This window comes from Myotis myotis, unplaced genomic scaffold, assembly GCF_014108235.1.
Source record: "Myotis myotis isolate mMyoMyo1 unplaced genomic scaffold, mMyoMyo1.p scaffold_m19_p_4, whole genome shotgun sequence".
Lineage (NCBI taxonomy): Eukaryota > Metazoa > Chordata > Mammalia > Chiroptera > Vespertilionidae > Myotis > Myotis myotis.
In genome coordinates this window covers 79,860,550-79,878,092 of record NW_023416346.1, presented here as the reverse complement: position 1 = coordinate 79,878,092, position 17,543 = coordinate 79,860,550, and the positions used below count along the sequence as shown (strand labels likewise).

The window sequence follows — 17,543 nt, the reverse complement described above, 5'->3', positions numbered from 1 at the left end:
TTTGAGATCTAATTTGTTCGATATAAGTATTGCTACCCAAGCTTTTTTTTTTTTTTTCATTTCCATTCGCCTGAAAAGTCTTTTTCTATCCCTTCACTGTCAGTCTGTGTGATCCTTTTTTCTGAGGTGGGTTTCCTGTAGACAGCAGATATATGGATCATGTTTTCTTATCTACTCAGCTACCCTATGTGTTTTTATTGGGGCACTTATTACATTAACATTTAAAGTTATTATTGATAGGTACTTGTTTATCACCATTTTTATTCTTTACACCTGTGTTCCTTCTTCGTTTCCTATTTTTTCTTTGTACAGCAAACTGTTTAGCATTTCTTGCTTTGCTGGTTTGGTGGTAATAAACTCCCTTAGTCCTTTTTTGTCTGTGAAGCTTCTGATTTCACCCTCAATTTTGATTGACAGCCTTGCTGTGTACAGTATTCTTGGATTCAGATCCTTCCTTTGCATGACTTTGTATATTTCATTCCATTCCCTTCTGGCCTGATGTGTTTCTGTTGAGAAATCAGTCACTAGTCTGATAGGGGATACTTTGAAGTTAACTTTCTATCTCTCTCTGGCCGCCTTTAAGATTCTTATTTTGTCACTGTTGTTTGCCAATTTAATTATAATGTGCCTTGGCATCGGTCTTTTTGGGGTTCATTTTGTTTGGGACTCTGTGTGCTTCTTGGATTTGTGCGAGTTTTTTCTTCCCTATATCAGGGAAGTTTTCTGTCATTATTTCTTCAAACAGGTTTTCTATTCCTTGGTCAGTTTCCTCTCCTTCTGGACCCCTATTATGCAGATGTTGTTTCGTTTCATGTTGTCCCAAAGTTCCCTTAGGCTGTCCTCCTGTTTTTTAAGTTTTTTTTCTAGATGCTGCTCTGCTTGGGTATTTTTTCCTGTCATATCTTCTAGATCACTGTTGCAGTCCTCTGCTGCTTCTAGTCTACTGTTGTTGCTTTCCATTGAGTTATTTATAGCAGCAATGCTATTTTTCATTTCTTCTTGGTTCTTCTTCATTTCCTCTTGGTTCTTACACATATTGTTGAATTTGTCTACCATTCTTTTCAGCCACCTTATGACCATTTCTCTGAATTCTTTCTCTGACATTTTGCTTGCCTCCTTTTCGTTTACTCCTTTTTCTGGTGATGCCTCCTTTTCTTTCATTTGCGGGCTGTTTCTTTGTCTCCCCATGATCTCTGTTCTCTGGGTGTCTGGTTATGTAGCTCTCTTTCTCCTTTCTCTAGGCGAAATATGACCTTTCCGTGAGGAGGAGCAGATCTTGTCTGAGTCCACGTATTCACGCTGCTTGAGATCTGGTGTTCCTGGGTTCATAGCTGGTCCCTGGGTGCCATGGTTGCAGGGTCCCTGGGTACGGATAACAGCCACTCTCCCCTTCAAGATGGCACAGTCTCCAATGCCATGGGATTTTTTATGTGGATTGTAATAAATCTGTATATTGCTTTCGGTAATATGGCCATTTTAACTATGTGGATTCTTCCAATTCATGAACACAGAATATCTTTTCATTTCTTTGTGCTTTCTTCAACCTTGTTTTTTCTTCTTCAACCTCTTTTATTAACGTCATATAGTTTTCAGTGTATAAGTTCTTCCCATAGTTTGTTTTGTTTATTCCTTGGTATTTTATTCATTTTGTTACAATTGTAAAAGGAATTATTTTTCCATTTCTTCTTCTGGAATTTCATTGTTGGTATATAGGGATGTAATGGATTTTTTTACATTTATTATGCATTCTACAACTTTACTGTATTTGTTTACTGTTTCTAAGATTTTTGTGTTAGGAGTTTTTAGTGTTTTCTACATAAAGAATTATGTCATCTGTAAAAAGTGACAATTTTACTTCTTCATTTCCAATGTAAGAGCCTTTTATCTGTCTTGCCTATATTGTATCCTAAATTTGAATATTTGTTTCTACTGATGATTGGTATGTATGTCTATTTATGTGCCAGTGCCCTTTGTTTTAAATATTTGAAGCTTTAGCTTGGCCACTGTGGCTAAGTGGTCGAGCGTTGACCTATAAACCAGGAAGTCACTGTTCAATTCCTGGTCAGGGCACATGCCTGGTTTATGGGCTCAATCCCCAGTAGGGGGTGTGCAGGAGGCAGCTGATCAATTATTCTCTCTCATCATTGATGTATCTATATCCCTCTCCCTTCCTCTCTGAAATCAATAAAAATATATTATAAACAAACAAACAAACAAACAAACAAATATTGGAAGCTTTAAAATGTTTGAATACCTGGTAGAGCTAACCAGCACTATTCTTCTTTTTCAGAATTTCCTGGTTATTTTTGTTTACTTATTTTTCCATAATCAATTTGTATAATTAAAAAAGTAGATTCTGTTGATATTTTTCTTGGGATGATGTTAAATTTACAAATTACTAATTTGTACAGGCTAGCAATAGAATTTATAAACATAGGCAACTACACATAATAATTATAATGCATGATATTTTTAGTGTTTTTTATTCATGATAATACGTAGTTCAATGCAGTGTGCAAAATTGCTATGAACACAGTACATTAGTGCAGCATATTCAGCAATCTTTGTACAATTCAATGCTAGGATGTTTTGTGTCTCTAATTTTCACAGAATAAACTTGAGCCTTTAGCATATCCCAACAGTATTTAAAATGCACATGTAATATGCTATATATATATTACATGTAATATTTTCAAAAGCCTATATTTCCAGAAAAGCTAGGAAAGACCAAGAAACTATCACAGATCAAAGGACAAATAAATGCAATGAGGAACACTAAATTGGACCCCAGAACAGCAACAAAAAAGTACATTAATGGAAAAATTGGTTAAATCCAAATAAAGTCTGGGATTTAGTTAATAGTAATATGCTAATGCTGTGTTTTTTTTTAATTCTGACAAATGTACTATCATGATTTAAGATGATAACAGGGGAAACAAAAATTGGGTGATGGGTATGCAAGAGTTCTCTATACTTACCTTTGCAACTCTTCTGTGATCCTGAATTATTCAAAAAATAAAAAATTTATTATTTTTTAAATCTGTTTCTAGATTTTATGGTTATTCAATATTATAATTATGTATTTAGCTCCCTCACTAGACCAGCAGTCACCAACTGGTGGTCCGTGGACCACTGGTGGTCCGTGAGGTCTGAGAGGTTGGTGACCGCTGCACTAGACTGTGATAAATGCTAGAGCATGGACCACTCAGCACTATTCACATGCTCACCAAAAGTTATTGAGGACAACCCTAGAATGATTAAAACAAGCCAAGAAAACAGTGAGAAATTTTGGCAAAAAGTCCCAAGTTGCTGTCTTCCCTATATAACATACTAGTGGCCTGGTGCACAAAATTCATGCATGGGGAGGAGGGTGTTCCTCAGCCCAGCCTGCACCATCTCCAATCTGGGATCCCTCGCACAATCTGGGACTGCTGGCTCCTAAGTGCTCACCTGACTGCCTGCCTGATTTCCCCTAACCACTTCTGCCTGTCAGCCTAATCGCCCCCTAACTGCTCTCCTGCTGGCCTGATTGATGCCTAACTGCTCCCCTGCTGGCCTGATTGCTCCCAACTGCCCTCCCCTGCCAGCCCAGTTGCCCCCAACTGCCCTCCCCTGCTGACCCAATCACCCACAACTGTCCTCCCCTGCTGGCCTGGTCACCCAAAACTGCCCTCCCCTGCTGGCCTGGTCACCCCCCATTGCCCTCCCCTGCTGGCCCGATCACCCACAACTGCTCTCCCCTGCTGGCTATCTTGTGGCAGCCATCTTGTGACAACGTCACACGAGGGCGTTGCACCACCTAGGCTTTTATTATATAGGATCATTCAATTAAATAAACCAAATGTGTTACTGATAAACATTTTTAACAACTCTATCTTTCATCCAGGTAGACTTAAAGAAAAACATATTTGGGAAACCTGACCTAAAAGTCCAAAGTTCTCCTTTTCCTTTACCTACTCACCTTCACTCATTTTTAAAGTGTTCTTCCTGCTTACCTCAAAGTCTTTAGCACAGTAGCTTTTAAGTGGAAAGAACAGTGAGCTTGGGATCTAGTCTAGGCTCTCACTTCCTGGATGCGTAACTTTGGGTAAACTACTTCATCTCTATGAGCCTATTTTTCATCTCCCTAACTAATGGGATTAAATAAGAAAGTAGATGTGATGTGCCTAGTCGGTGTGGCTCAGTGTTGACCTGTGAACCAGGAGGTGATGGTTTGATTCCCAGTCAGGGCACATGCCCATGTTGCAGGCTCCATCCCTGGTAGGGGGCATGTAGGATGCAGCAGATCAATGTTTTTCTCTCATCATTGATGTTTCTATCTCTCTCCCTCTTCCTTCCTCTCTGAAATTAATGAAAAAGAAAGGGAGGGAGGGAGGGAGGAAATAGGCATGATGTACTCTGTAAGTCTAGGATACTAGGCTGCTTTTTGTACTTCTTTGTGAGGGTGCAATTTTTTTCCTGCCAAACTTAGTCTTTCTCCAGTGTTCCCTCCGTGAATGGTACCACCCCCTACTCACTTGCCCAAACTACAGCCCAAATCATGCTTAACTCCCTTTTTCCTTTAATACCTCCTTCCTGATTTTCAAAATTGTCACAAAGTCCTATAGATTCTACTTTCTAAATATCTGATCCATCCTCTGATCTTGATCCCCACTGTCACTGCTTTAGTTTCTCCATGAAATATAGTAACAGTTTCTTAACTGGTCTCTTTGCTTGTTCCTCATTTTTCATATTGCTCCCAAATTCACATTTTAAATACCAAGTTGGCTCTGTTACTCCTCAACTTAAAATTCTCCCATGGACTCTTATAGCCCTTAAGATAAATCCAAACTCTTTAGCATGGCACTGTGATCTAGGCCAGTGGTCGGCAAACTCATTAGTCAACAGAACCAAATATCAACAGTACAACGATTGAAATTTCTTTTGAGAGCCAAATTCTTTAAACTTAAACTATATAGGAAGGTACATTGTTATTAACTTAATTAGGGTACTCCTAAGCTGGCCTTTGCTAAAAATGTCCTCAATCTGATTGAGGTACGTTCACTGAGGTCAACCCCTTCCAACTCTCCCATCCACACTCATCTTGTATACTTGTTTCAGATAGACAAGTGTGGATGGGAGAGTTGGAAGGGGTCGACCTCAGCAAATGTACCTCAAAACAATGTACCTCCCCCGTGCTGCGTATCCCGCGGCCCGCCTGCCCCGCGTCTCCCATCGCCCAACTGACCGACACCCCCCACTTCTTCTAACGCCACTTCTTCAAAATAGACTCGCCCAGGCCGAAAACCGACTTCTGCGCATGGATCACGAAGTTTCAATCGTGTTGTATGTGCGCGCCCACATGTGGTATTTTGTGGAAGAGCCACACTCAGGGGCCACAGAGCTGCATTTGGCTCACGAGCCGTGGTTTGCTGACCACTGATCTAAGCTATGTGTATCCATCCAGCTGTATTTCTCTCCAGTCTCTACTATATCTCTAGGCTTTAGCTACCTTGAAATATTTTCAGTTGTCTGATATCACTGAGTATTCATTCACAATTGTGCTACTCCTATTATCAATGGGGTGCCCTCTGTGTCCCCATCTGTTACTGGTGGAAGTGGAGCTCTTGAGGTGCCAGGGGGAAAAGAATTTCCTGAGGCTCCCGCAGGAGGATGAAGTATTGTGGAAAGCTTTATTGTTCATGTAAAATTAAGGGTTGTTTCCCTCCAAAGTCCCATCTCCCTCCATCTTGCCATGGAAAAAAATTCCAGCTGTGTGTTTAGCAGGGATAGGACTGAAGCCAATGCCCGGAGTGTCCACTCCATATATTAAAGTCCAGTCTAGTCCAGTATCCTGCATGTGGAGTCTACATGGCCATGCAGCTGCTAGGGTCATGTGGCGGGCTAGTACAGAGGTGAGTACAAGTCATGGAATAAGTGAGAAACAGGAGGACAAGAGAACAAGCAACAGAGTGAGAACTTTTTGTCACCAGGTTATAACTAACAGCTTAACCAATTAAGCCTTCTGGATTTTGCATGCTTGCAGTAGGCTCTGCCCCTCTAGCCAATTATTTTTGTTCCCAAGTTATAGTGACAGGCAAGGACCTTACCTAAGTCACCCTGACTTCACTGAGCATGCACCCATTTTTCCCTTTGTTAGAACCCTTCCCCCAGTGATTTGCAGGGGATGGAACAGTGCCTTCCTGTGGACTGTGAGGTTGCAGCTTCCTGATGAAGCTGCCCAAATGACCATGCCTATAATGAAAGGCCTCCCCTTTGCTCTCTATTATTAATATTAACTACCTAGTTACAACAAGAATATTCCCTCTGTCTGAAAGACTTCCCTTCACCTATTTTTAAAAATTTGCTAAATCTTGTGGTCAATTCTCAGTCTTCATATTACTTGATCTATCAACAGTATTTGTCATAGTCACTCACTCTTTGATTTTTCTTCACCCAGCTTTTAGAATGCCAAACACTCTTGCTTTTCCTCTTATCACACAGCAGTTGTTGTTTCTTCTGATTATTATTTTTGTTTCCTCCTCTGCTCCCCAACCTATTAATATTGAAATGCTCCAGGGCTCACTCTTGAATCACTTTTTCTTTGTTTATCTTTCTTTACTTTTTATTTTTAATTTTTAAACTTTAATTTAATTCTATTTTTTCCATCACTTTTTATCCACTCTAGGCCCTCTACTGAAGGGGAAAATAAAACATTTGGGGGGCTAGCTATCTGAATCTGTGCCAGTATCCTGCCTTATGATGCACAGTCTTGCTTGCCGACAAACTCCATTCTTTTTTTTTTAATATATTTTTTATTGATTAAGATGTTACATATGTGTCCTTGTCCCCACGTTACCCTCTACCCCCCTGCCCCCGCTCATGCCCTCACCCCCCCGTTGTCCGTGTCCATTGGTTAGGCCTATATGCTTGCATATAAGTCCTTTGGTTGATCTTTCCCCCTTACCCCTTCCCTCCCCTACCTTCCCTCCAAGGCCCGACAGTCCAATCAATGCCTCTCCGTCTCTGGATCAGTCCTTGTTCATCAGTTTATGTTGTTCATTATATTCCACAAATGAGTGAGATCCTGTGGTATTTATCCGCTCTCCAGTTCCATCCATGCTGTGGCAAATGGTAAGAGTTCCTTTTTCTTCTTCCTCTTCTTAAAGAATACCTTTCAGCATTTCATATAATGCTGGTTTGGTGGTGATGAACTCCTTTAGCTTTTTCTTATCCGTGAAGCTCTTTATCTGACCTTCTATTCTGAATGATAGCTTTGCTGGATAAAGTAATCTTGGTTGCAGGTTCTTGCTATTCATCACTTTGAATATTTCTTGCCAGTCTCTTCTGGCCTGCATGGTTTCTGTTGAGAAATCAGCTGACAGTCGTATGGGTACTCCCTTGTAGGTAACTGACTGTCTTTCTCTTGCTGCTTTTAAGATTCTCTCTTTATCTTTTGCTCTTGGCATTTTAATTATGATGTGTCTTGGTGTGGTCCTCTTTGGATTCCTTTTGTTTGGGGTTCTCTGCGCTTCCTGGACTTGTAAGTCCATTTCTTTCACCAGGTAGGGGAAGTTTTCTGTCATTTCTTCAAAAAGGTTTTCAATATCTTGCCCTCTCTCTCCTTCTGGTAACCCTATAATTCTGATGTTGGTACGCTTGAAGTTGTCCCAGAGGTTCCTTACACTATCTTCATATTTTTGGAATCTCTTTTCTTTTTTCTTTTTCGGTTGGGTATTTTTTGTTTCTTTGTATTTCAAATCTTTGACTTGATTCTTGGGATCCTCTTGTCTGCTGTTGGATCTCTGTAAATTATTCTTTATTTCAGTCAGTGTATGCTTAATTTCTAGTTGGTCCTTTTTCATGTCCTCCATGGTCTCACTATACTTATTGAGGGATTCATTAAATTTATCGGCGGTTTCCATAAAATTCTTGAAAAACCTTATAAACGTGGCCTTGAACTCTATATCCAGTGGTTTGCTTTCCTCCATTTCTGCCATTTGTGACCTGTTTCTTTGTCTCCGCATTTTGGCTGCTTCCCTGTGTTGATAGAGTGGCCCTGCGCTCCAGGTGTCCTGTAGGGCCCAGTGGCTCAGCCTCTCCCGTTACCTGAGGTGGACACTCTTGGTGCACTCTTGGTGCCTTGGTTGTTGTAGGATCACTGGGAGGAATTGACCTCCAGGCCAATTGGCTGTGAGAATCAGCTGTGTCTGAAGTGGGAGAACTTCTGTGCTGAAGACACCCTTCTGGGGCAAGACTTGCTTCAGTGGGGCTTTGGTGCTCACTGAGTCTGCTCCCTGAGTGTGTCCCTTATGGATCTGAGGAGTTGCAATCTGGATGGTCCCCCTCTGACCACTGGGTACAGTGGCTCCTGGATCTAAGGAGGTGCTAATTCAGCCTCTGCCTGAGGCCACACAGCAGGAGCCACGAAGAGGCTCAGCTGTGAAGCAATGCAAGCCGCTGCGGGGCCTTGGGCCTTCTCTTGGAAGTTCCGGGTCTGCCTGGCTCGGCTGTAGTTAGGTACATTCACATGCAAAAGCCTCTGCCGCAGCCTGGGTGGGGCGGGGTCTCAGGGAGTCAAAGGGCGGAGAAAGCAGCTATGGCTGATTCTCCTAAGGAGTCGCGCGTCTCAGTGACCCGATAATTGCTGCAAGCACCTCTGAGGGAAAGCCGCACTCAAGTTCGCCCGCTGCCCGACAGGCCAGCTTCTCCCCGTATGAGTCCTGGGTCCCCAGAGACTTCCTGGAACCGGAGTTCAGAGCAGCCGGGAGCTTGTGATTCAAAAAAAAACAGCCGCATCCTCAGGTGCCACCCCCTTTCCGCGCGTGAGCCACCGTACCTCTGCACTTCACCTCCGCAGCGCCTCTGGCTCTCAGTGTGCTTTTCTTTCCTTCTAGTTGTAGAATTTACACTCAGCCAGGCTTCCTGTTGTTCTGGATGATGTCTGCTCTGTCCTTTGCGGTATTTTTCAATTGTTGTGGGAGGTGGCAATTTCCCGGTGTTTATCTATGCCGCCATCTTAGTTTCTCGACAAACTCCATTCTTATCTGTGATGCCTGCCCTGCCTTGCAGAACCTGTTTCCCAGAATACTCCCATTTTACAGAGGCCATAAACCGTGAACCATATACAACCCCAGAGGGGCTGGTGCCAGTCCTGGCAAGCCTCTAGGTGTGGATCTCACTTCCCCCATCCCAACTCACGGGGGGGGCGGGGGGGGGGGGCTGCAAAGCCTGCAAAAAGTCCAGATGCTTGATCCATAGTTGGGGGACAAAGGAACTAAAGGGTATAAAGGGAAAGCTTCGTCCATATTCATCACTCAGGATTTGGAGACTGACTCCCTAAGTCACGGCCACTAGTGCAACCTGCAATAAAGGCTACTTTTTTGAAAATATCCTTTGAGTGCCCAGCTGATTAATTCTCCCACACTGCCTGGCAGCTTATCTGCAACACTACCACCTACACTCATACTGCTCCTCCCCAGCAAGCACCACACTGTTGTCCATGTCCATGAGTTCTCTCTCTTTTTGCTCAATCCCTATACCCCACAGCCCCTTCCCCCAGAGTAGTCTGCCTACTCTCTATCTATTAGTATGTCTCTATATTGCTTGGTAGTTAAGTATGTTCATTAAATTCCACATATGACTGAAATCATATGGTACTTGTCTTCCTCTGACTGGTTTATTTCACATAGCATAATGTTCTCCATGCTGTGGCAATAGGTAAAACTTTCTTCCTTTTTAAAGCAGATTAGTATTCCATTGTGTAAATATACCACAGCTTTTTTACCCACTCATGTACTGATGGGCACCTTGACTGTTTCCAGATCTTGGCAATTGAAAATAATGCTGCAATGAACATAGGGGTACATATATTCTTTCGAATTACTGTTTTGGGTTTTTTCGGATAAATTCCAAGAGGAATCACTGGATAATAAGGCAGTTCCATTTTTAATTTTTGAGATAACTCCATACTGCTTTCCACACTGGCTACACAAATCTGCAATCCCACCAACAGTGCACAAGGGTTCCAAATTCTACACATCCTTGCCAACACTTATTGTTTATTGACTTATTGATGATAGCCATTTTGACAGGGAAGAGGTGATATCTCACTGTGGTTTTAATTTGCATTTTTCTGATGACTAGTGACATTAAACATCCTTTAATATGTCTATTGGCTATCTATATGTCCTCTTTGGATAAGTGTCTATTCAGGTGCTTGCCAAATTTTTAATTAGATTGTTTTTTGGGGTTTTTTTTTTTTTGGTGTTGAGTTTTATAAGTTCTTTATAAATTTTGGATATTAACCCATTATCAGATGTACCATTGGAAATTATGTTCTCCCATTCCCAAATATGGTTTCTATTTTCATTTTGTTGATGGTTTCCTTTTCTTTGCAAAAACTCATTTGTTTGACATAGCCCCATCTGTTTATCTTTTGTTTCCTTGCCCAAGGAAATATAACAAAACAAAAAAAATACTATGAGAAATGTCTGAGATTTTACTGCCTATGTTTTCTTCTAGAATCTTTATGGTTTCAGTCTAACATTTGAGTTTTTAATCCATTTTTGTAAAATATGATTTTATTTATTTCAGAGAGAGGAAGGGAGAGGGAGAGAGGAATAGAAACATTAATGATGAGAGATAATCATTGATAGGCTGCCTCTTGCACGAACCCCTATTGGGGATCAAGCCCACAACCCGGGCATGTGCCCTCATCAGGAATCAAACCGTGACCTCCTGGTTCATAGGTCAACACTCAACCACTGAGGCACACTGGCTGGGTGAGTCTTTAATCCATTTTGAGTTTATTCTTATGTGCAGTGTAAGAAGGTCATCTACTTTCATTTTGAATACATGAATATATCTTTTCTAATCTCACAGCTGAACTAGAAAAGCTCTCAGATGAAACAGGGAGCCCTCACTGTAGTTAAGGCTGGGTAGGGTTGGAGGGCAGGAGGGGGGTAAAAGATCAACCAAAGGACTTGTATGCATGCATATAAGCATAACCAATGGACACAAGACACTGGGGGGTAGGGGAGGCCGGGGAAATGTCAAGGGGGAAAAAAAAGGAGACATATGTAATACTCTTTGTAATACTTTAAGCAATAAAACAAAATTAAAAAAACAAAACAGGGAGCCCTCCATGAACTACAACAATTCATTAGCCAACATAGTCTTAGACAATCATATTACCCTAGACCAGCGGTTCTCAACCTGTGGGTCGCCAACCTGTGGGTCGCGACCCCTTTGGGGGTCAAACGACCCTTTCACAGGGGTCGCCTAAGACCATCGGAAAATACATATATAATTACATATTGTTTTTGTGATTAATCACTATGCTTTAATTATGTTCAATTTGTAACAATGAAAATACATCCTGCATGTCAGATATTTACATTACGATTCATAACAGTAGCAAAATTACAGTTATGAAGTAGCAACAAAAATAATTTTATGGTTGGGGGTCACCACAACATGAGAAACTATATTAAAGGGTTGCGGCATTAGGAAGGTTGAGAACCACTGCCCTAGACTATCTTTTGGGGATTCACGCTATTCATCAATTAACTCCACTAAAGTAGAAACAAGAGTACATGAAATTTTAAATCATGCAACCTGGTTAAAAGGCCTTGAGAAACCCAACTTTTGCCAAGTATGGCAACCTCACTTACTTGGAACTGGAATAATCGGTTATGGTCTCTCCTTGGACCCCTCATAATCCCTCACCTTATCATATTAGGGATACTACTATTTGGTCCTTGTTTGTTTAACCTACCTGTAAAATTTACCTCTTCCAAATTACAACAATTTCCCCTGCAAATGATGGTTTGCCAGGGTTTTCAACCCTTCCCCCGGCCCCCCACAGAGACAACTCAACCCCTTGTTCAAGCTGGCCAAAGATTTGGAGAAACCTACCAGCAACAGAATGAGACCCAACCCCCAAATTCACCCATTTGTCAGCAGGGAGTAGCCAAATGATTTTCTATGTACATAATATCTCAATGAATTGGGTCTCATAACTCTTGAGGGGGGAAATGTTAGAGTAGGTATTTAAATAGATATGAGTAGGGCAGAGAAAGGACAAACTGACAAAAAAAAAAAACCTGCTTAAAAAACAAGGAAAAGAGAGAATAGAAAACTAAAATAGCCATCAGATTTATACAAAAAGGGGGGAAAGAAATGCAGTAAAAATAACTCCCAGCACCAAAAGGACAAAATCTTACAAGACACCTGCAGATCCACAAAATTCTAAATAGTCTACCAACCAGTTAAGTAGACCCAGGAAGTTATTGGGAGCCCACCAGCTTAAGTATGAATGGTTCAGGGAGATTAGGACAAAGCGTGGGAGGGGCAAGAAAAAGACAAAAGCCAAGACGTAGACCCACTGGGGCACTCAAATGCTGGAGTTGCCTATCCAAGGGTCCCTAGGATGTACTTTCGCTTAAATAAAGCTTTGTTGCTTGTTGTAATTCCCGACTCTCATGTTAAAATCTTTCCTCCTGGAGACAAGAACCTGGTCTTACTGATACCCAGTGCTGCTGACAAGTTGGTTAGAGTGTTATTGCGGGTCAGGGCACATACAAAAATCAACCAATAAATGCACAAATAAGTGGAATAACAAATTGATGTTTCTCTCTCTCTCTCTCTCTCTCTCTCTCTCTCTCTCTCTCTCTCTCTCTCTCTCTCATCAATTTTTAAAAAATTTAAAAAGAGTATGTCTCAAGAGTGGACACCTGATTCCAGTGGGCATTGGGCTGTATCTCACAGCCTGCTCCAGAGGAGCCTGCCGTACATGCTTACTGGACCCTTCATCCCTTCCTCCCTGACCATGTTATACAGGGAGGGGTTGCACTTGCAGGGTGGTGGTGAAGCCCTGGGACAGGCATAAGGCAGCCCCAGGAGCCCTTCTGAACAGGGCAGAGGCTACGCATGCAGGGGCATCACGGGGCCCCAGCACCTAGAGACCCAAACCAGCATACTAAGTAAATGATTAAACAACTGGTCAATGAATTAGAGCAGAATGTATCACTGTGGCCTTTGGGATCATAACCTGGGGTGGGACCTAAGTGTAGGTGGCCTGGGGATGTGCACTGGAGGGGTATGGACTACCCACTGCAGGTTCAGAGGGCCCCAGCCTGTCTAGGAAACATGGGCTTCAACAGAGCAGGCAATGAGGGTAGCCTGATCTGGCAGAAGTACTCATGTGTCCGGTGGGTACAGAGAAATGGGATTCTTCCAAAACCTTCAAGTCTGGCTGGGGTTGGGGGGTAGACTCCAGGCTAGCCTCTCTCAGCACAGACAGCACCAGTCACAGAGAAGGGGAATTCATTGCCCATTTTCTTGATGAGCAATCTGAGTCCCAGAAGTCACACAGCCAGGTGGGCCAGAAGCACTTGACTGGGGCAGCCAAGCCATGCCCAGGAGGCATCTCTTTGGCTCCTGTAGATCCCCAACCCTCCTGGGCTTGCCTGAAAGTGGAAGAAGAGTCCTCTTTCTTGTGAAGGTGGGCACAGAAGCCACAGTCACATTGGGTCCTCCTCAGATGGCACACCTCAGGCCAGTTCAGGCTCTGCCACCAGCTCCTCTTGTGGTCCTTCCTCAGAACCCCAGCCCCTACTCTCCATTCTGATGCTTGGCAAGTACCCAATCTCCAAACTTATGCCTCCTGGGGGATTGAAGTAATGACCCCCTTTGGCAAGGAACTCAGGCAGCTTAGCTACGTGTGTGCCACAGTCGCTTAATAATGCAGCAGTGAGCTTCTGGGGGTTCAGTCACCTTGCATTTCACCCCAGGCAAACAGGCAGAGCTGTCCTTCACCCCAGACCTTTCACATAGCACCCATCCTCCTCCCTCCAAGGTGAGCTCCTGCACTCTAGCACCTGAGGACTGGCTGCTCACACCTCAGGGTTCAGCTTGAGAAGCCCTTGTACTTTAAAGCCTGTCAGATATGCTTCACCAACGGAGACCACCCTGAGCCCGATTAGCCACTGGGAGGTAACCACTGTGCAAATAGAGGTCTGTGCTTGGACTCCTTGTGCTCCCAGCGGTGCATTTGAGGACCTCACTAGCCTAGCCTTGGTTCCCACGCCCTCCAAGACTGGCCCCCCCAACCCCTCCTCCTAATCCCCTCAACTGGCTGGGGGAAGCCAGGCTGGGGCCCAGCTTTCAAACCATCTCAGGGTAGGGGTATGTCCCCTCCCACGAACATGTCCTGGAGGGCATGGCCTATGGGCAGGTGGGTGGGAGCAAGGGCTGGGCGGACAGGGACCCGCCGGCTGTGCAGCGAAGTGAGCAGCTGGCCCTGCGAGGTCCTGCTGGACTGGGCATATGGGCTTACAGGCGAGGCTGATAGGGTGTGAATAGGGCGCTGGCAGCCACCTGGTCTGCGCGCAGCGGGGCCAGAGCACGCAGCACAGCCAGCTCAAAGTGATCCCTGCAGGGGGCCCCAGCTGAGGTGCGCACATCCTGCTCTGGAAAGTTTGCCGCCACCGACGATCTGGGAGGACTCTGAAACAGCCAGGGAGGGAAGGAGGAGGCCGGTGCCAGGCAGCCCGGTGCCCTTCTGCCAGAGGTGCCAGAGCAGGGCCATTGGGGTGGCATGCAAGCGCGCACCGCCTAAGGACGTCGTCCCAGCCACTGCTATGGGCGCCCGCTCCGGCTTGGGCTCTCCCGTTCTGAATGGCCCTGGCGGTCTTAAGTGGTGCCACCTTTGGGTCCCCGGGCAAGGCGCTGCGCGCCATGAGGAGAGTGGCAGAGGCGTCCTTCAGGCTGAGCTGCAGTGAGCCCACAGCTGGAGCTGGTGATGGCGGATGGCTCCCAGCTAATGCTGCCCCAGGGGAGGAGATAGGTCCGGGACGTCGGCAGGGGGCAGGGGGCTGGGGGTCGGGCGCAGACGTGCCCTTGCTAGTACTACAAGATGTGAAATTTGAGGCTGGACGAAGTTCTGGGGGAAGCCCGCAGACCGTGTCCGATGGAACCGTCCAGGACAACGACGAATGAGGATCCGGGGAGGCTGGTGTCTAGAACCTGCAGGGAGCTCCAGGGAGGAGGGGACCTGTGGGCAGCGCCCCCCACCCCCACCCCCCAGGAGCCGTGGGAGGGCCGGTTCACGTTAGGGCTGGAAGTTGGCCAGAGCCCACCTGCCACCGAAGGGGCCGGAGGCTGGAACAGATTCTCGAGACCAGAAGCCCTCTGCCTTACCTACTGGCTGCGATGCGAAGCCGAGGATGGAGCAGGAAGAGCGGAGGTCTGGAGGCCAGAAGGCTGTCCACCACCGCAATAGGAGGACATGCGGGCCAGCCACGCCACGCCCTCAGCGCGCCGCGGGCGCTGGAGAGCTGGAAGTCCTTGAAAGGGCAAAGGGGAAGGGCTACTCTTGGACCCGCGGTGACTGCGGTGGCTGCGCGAACCGGATCTCCCCAGCTGGAAAATAGGACCACGTGCAGCACCGCCTTCAAGGCGGGTCTTGAGGAGGGGCCACTCGGGAGGACTGGCGCAGCAGTTCATGACTTCTGGCTGTGTGCGGGGCGCTGGAACTCCATATCCCGGAGTGCTTCGCGGGGACTCCACCTCCGAGAATACCTCTCCCGGTCCGTGGCGGGACTCCATCTCCCGGAGCACCCTGCGCCAGCCCGATTTCCACCAGACCGGGATGCTCTGGCCTGTTGCCCACGCCTTGGGCGGCGGGGACGCGAAGGACAGTCCCGAGGCCACCTTCACTCTGGCCGGTGTCCCTCTGGTTGGCGGAGGCTGACAGTCGGGTCGGGGGCTCGCGGGCCACCTCCCTCTGAGAAAAAGTCGAGGGAGGGTGCCAGAACCCCGGGTCTTCACGAGCGCCAAACACCGAGGCTGTGAGCTTCCTGCCCCTGTGTTCCAAGCTGGCAGCAGCTGGTCGTTTTCAGGTAGCAGATGCAAGCTCAGAGTCCTGGAGAGGGGATGCTTTGCCCAGCTGGGGCTGGTCGCTAATTGTCACGTGGGCGGCAGGAGAGGGGCATAAGTTAACTGATTCCGACAGGTAGGAGGTGGCCTTGGCCCAAGCTTTGGGAAGTGGGTGTGGGAATGGCAGGCAGAGATGTGTGACACTACTTGGGGGATGTCACAGGTGCAGAGACTGGAAAGCCTGTGTGTGTGGCCAGGACGCTCAGACCTCGTCTAGGGGTTGTGCTGGGCAGTGACCCAGGTGCTAGCTGGCCTCTGGGAGGCGAATCTGTCAGCTGATTGGTCAGGAGCAGGCTGTAGAATGGGGTACTAGGTAGGGAATCTCTGAAGGATATGGGGGCACAACCAGGTCTGAGACAGCAGGTAAGGCTGGTGGCTGCGGAGAGCAGCCAGGAGAGGGCGCTGGGCTGAGGTCGGCGCTGTCTATGGAAAGCCACAACTTAGGGAGCAGATGATTCAAAAAGGCCACACCTGGAAGAATTGGTGGAGACTGTCTTTAATAATGTTTTTATCTTTCAATTACAGTTGGTGTACAATATTATATTAGTTTTAAGTGTACAACCTAATGATTAGACATTTATATAATTTATGAAGAGATTACTCCATAAGTCTAGCACCCACCTGGCACCATACATAGTTATTACAATGTTTATCGGCTATATTCCCTGAACTATACTTTACATCCCGGTGACTATTCTGTAACTACCAATTTGTACTTCTTAATCCCTTCACCTTTTCACCCAGCCCCCCCTCCCAACTCCCCTCCCATCTGGCAACTGTCAAAATGTTGGTGAGGCCTATCTTGTGGCCAGACACAGGGCCTTTTTGTTTTTTCAATTTGTTTTGAAAAGCTTTGAAACTTGATAGACATAATATCTATTGCAACACAACAGATTATCCTAAAATATAGTGACTCAACCAATAGTAAATGTTTACTATCAATTTTGTAATCTCGAACCTACAGTGCAGCCCTTCACCATCTACTTCATTTCAGCATACAAATTGGCCCTGGTCTGGCCCACCATGGGCCAGGCACTGGCTCCCATGTTGTTGTGACATGCCCCCATCCTTCTTTGCTTACTGTCTGGCACGTGATGTCCCAGCCAGGGTGGACCATGCTCAGATCTGCTCCTCAGAAGGAGTGGGGTCAGGGAATGGGGAAGGCCAGTGGGCAGCTCCATGTTGGATGACCCCAAATCCTTGCATTTATTTTTGCTTTTATAGTTTTTGCTATTTTTTTTATTGCTCACACGTATAAAATTAAAGTAGCAAGTTAAAAATGCTTTTCCCTCCCCTACGGTATCACTGCTGTGGGAAAGGGCTGAGTGGAGCCAGCTGTGGAGATGGGTAACAGTTGGGGAGAAGCTATCTTGAAAATAGCATTGTACCCACTTCAACGTGGGTGTTTTGTTCAGAATCAGGAAAAAAATGGAGGTGGGTACTGTAGGAACCTTTCACATCTGCGGTAACCCTTAGGTCCATCCCATTCAAATGATGGTCCTGTTGGGAGCCAGCAGGAGCAGAGGGCCTCCTCAGTCAAAGATCATGCGTGGTTCCAGCCCATGTCCCCTTTGGGACCCAGGACAGTCACAGGCCCAATGACTAGGTTCCTTACATTTGGG

General features: G+C 45.7%; 1 protein-coding gene across 2 annotated transcripts in view; it reads right to left on the bottom strand.

The window, feature by feature from the left end:
- The window catches only part of PHKA1 (phosphorylase kinase regulatory subunit alpha 1), a 319,188-nt gene extending 303,733 nt beyond the window's left edge, over positions 1-15,455 (bottom strand). For both annotated transcript variants that reach the window (XM_036304532.1, XM_036304531.1), the window contains exon 1: positions 15,184-15,455. The gene's annotated coding sequence lies outside the window, so the exon portion shown is untranslated. The remainder of the gene's footprint in view (positions 1-15,183) is intronic.
- Positions 15,456-17,543: the final 2,088 nt, after the last annotated feature.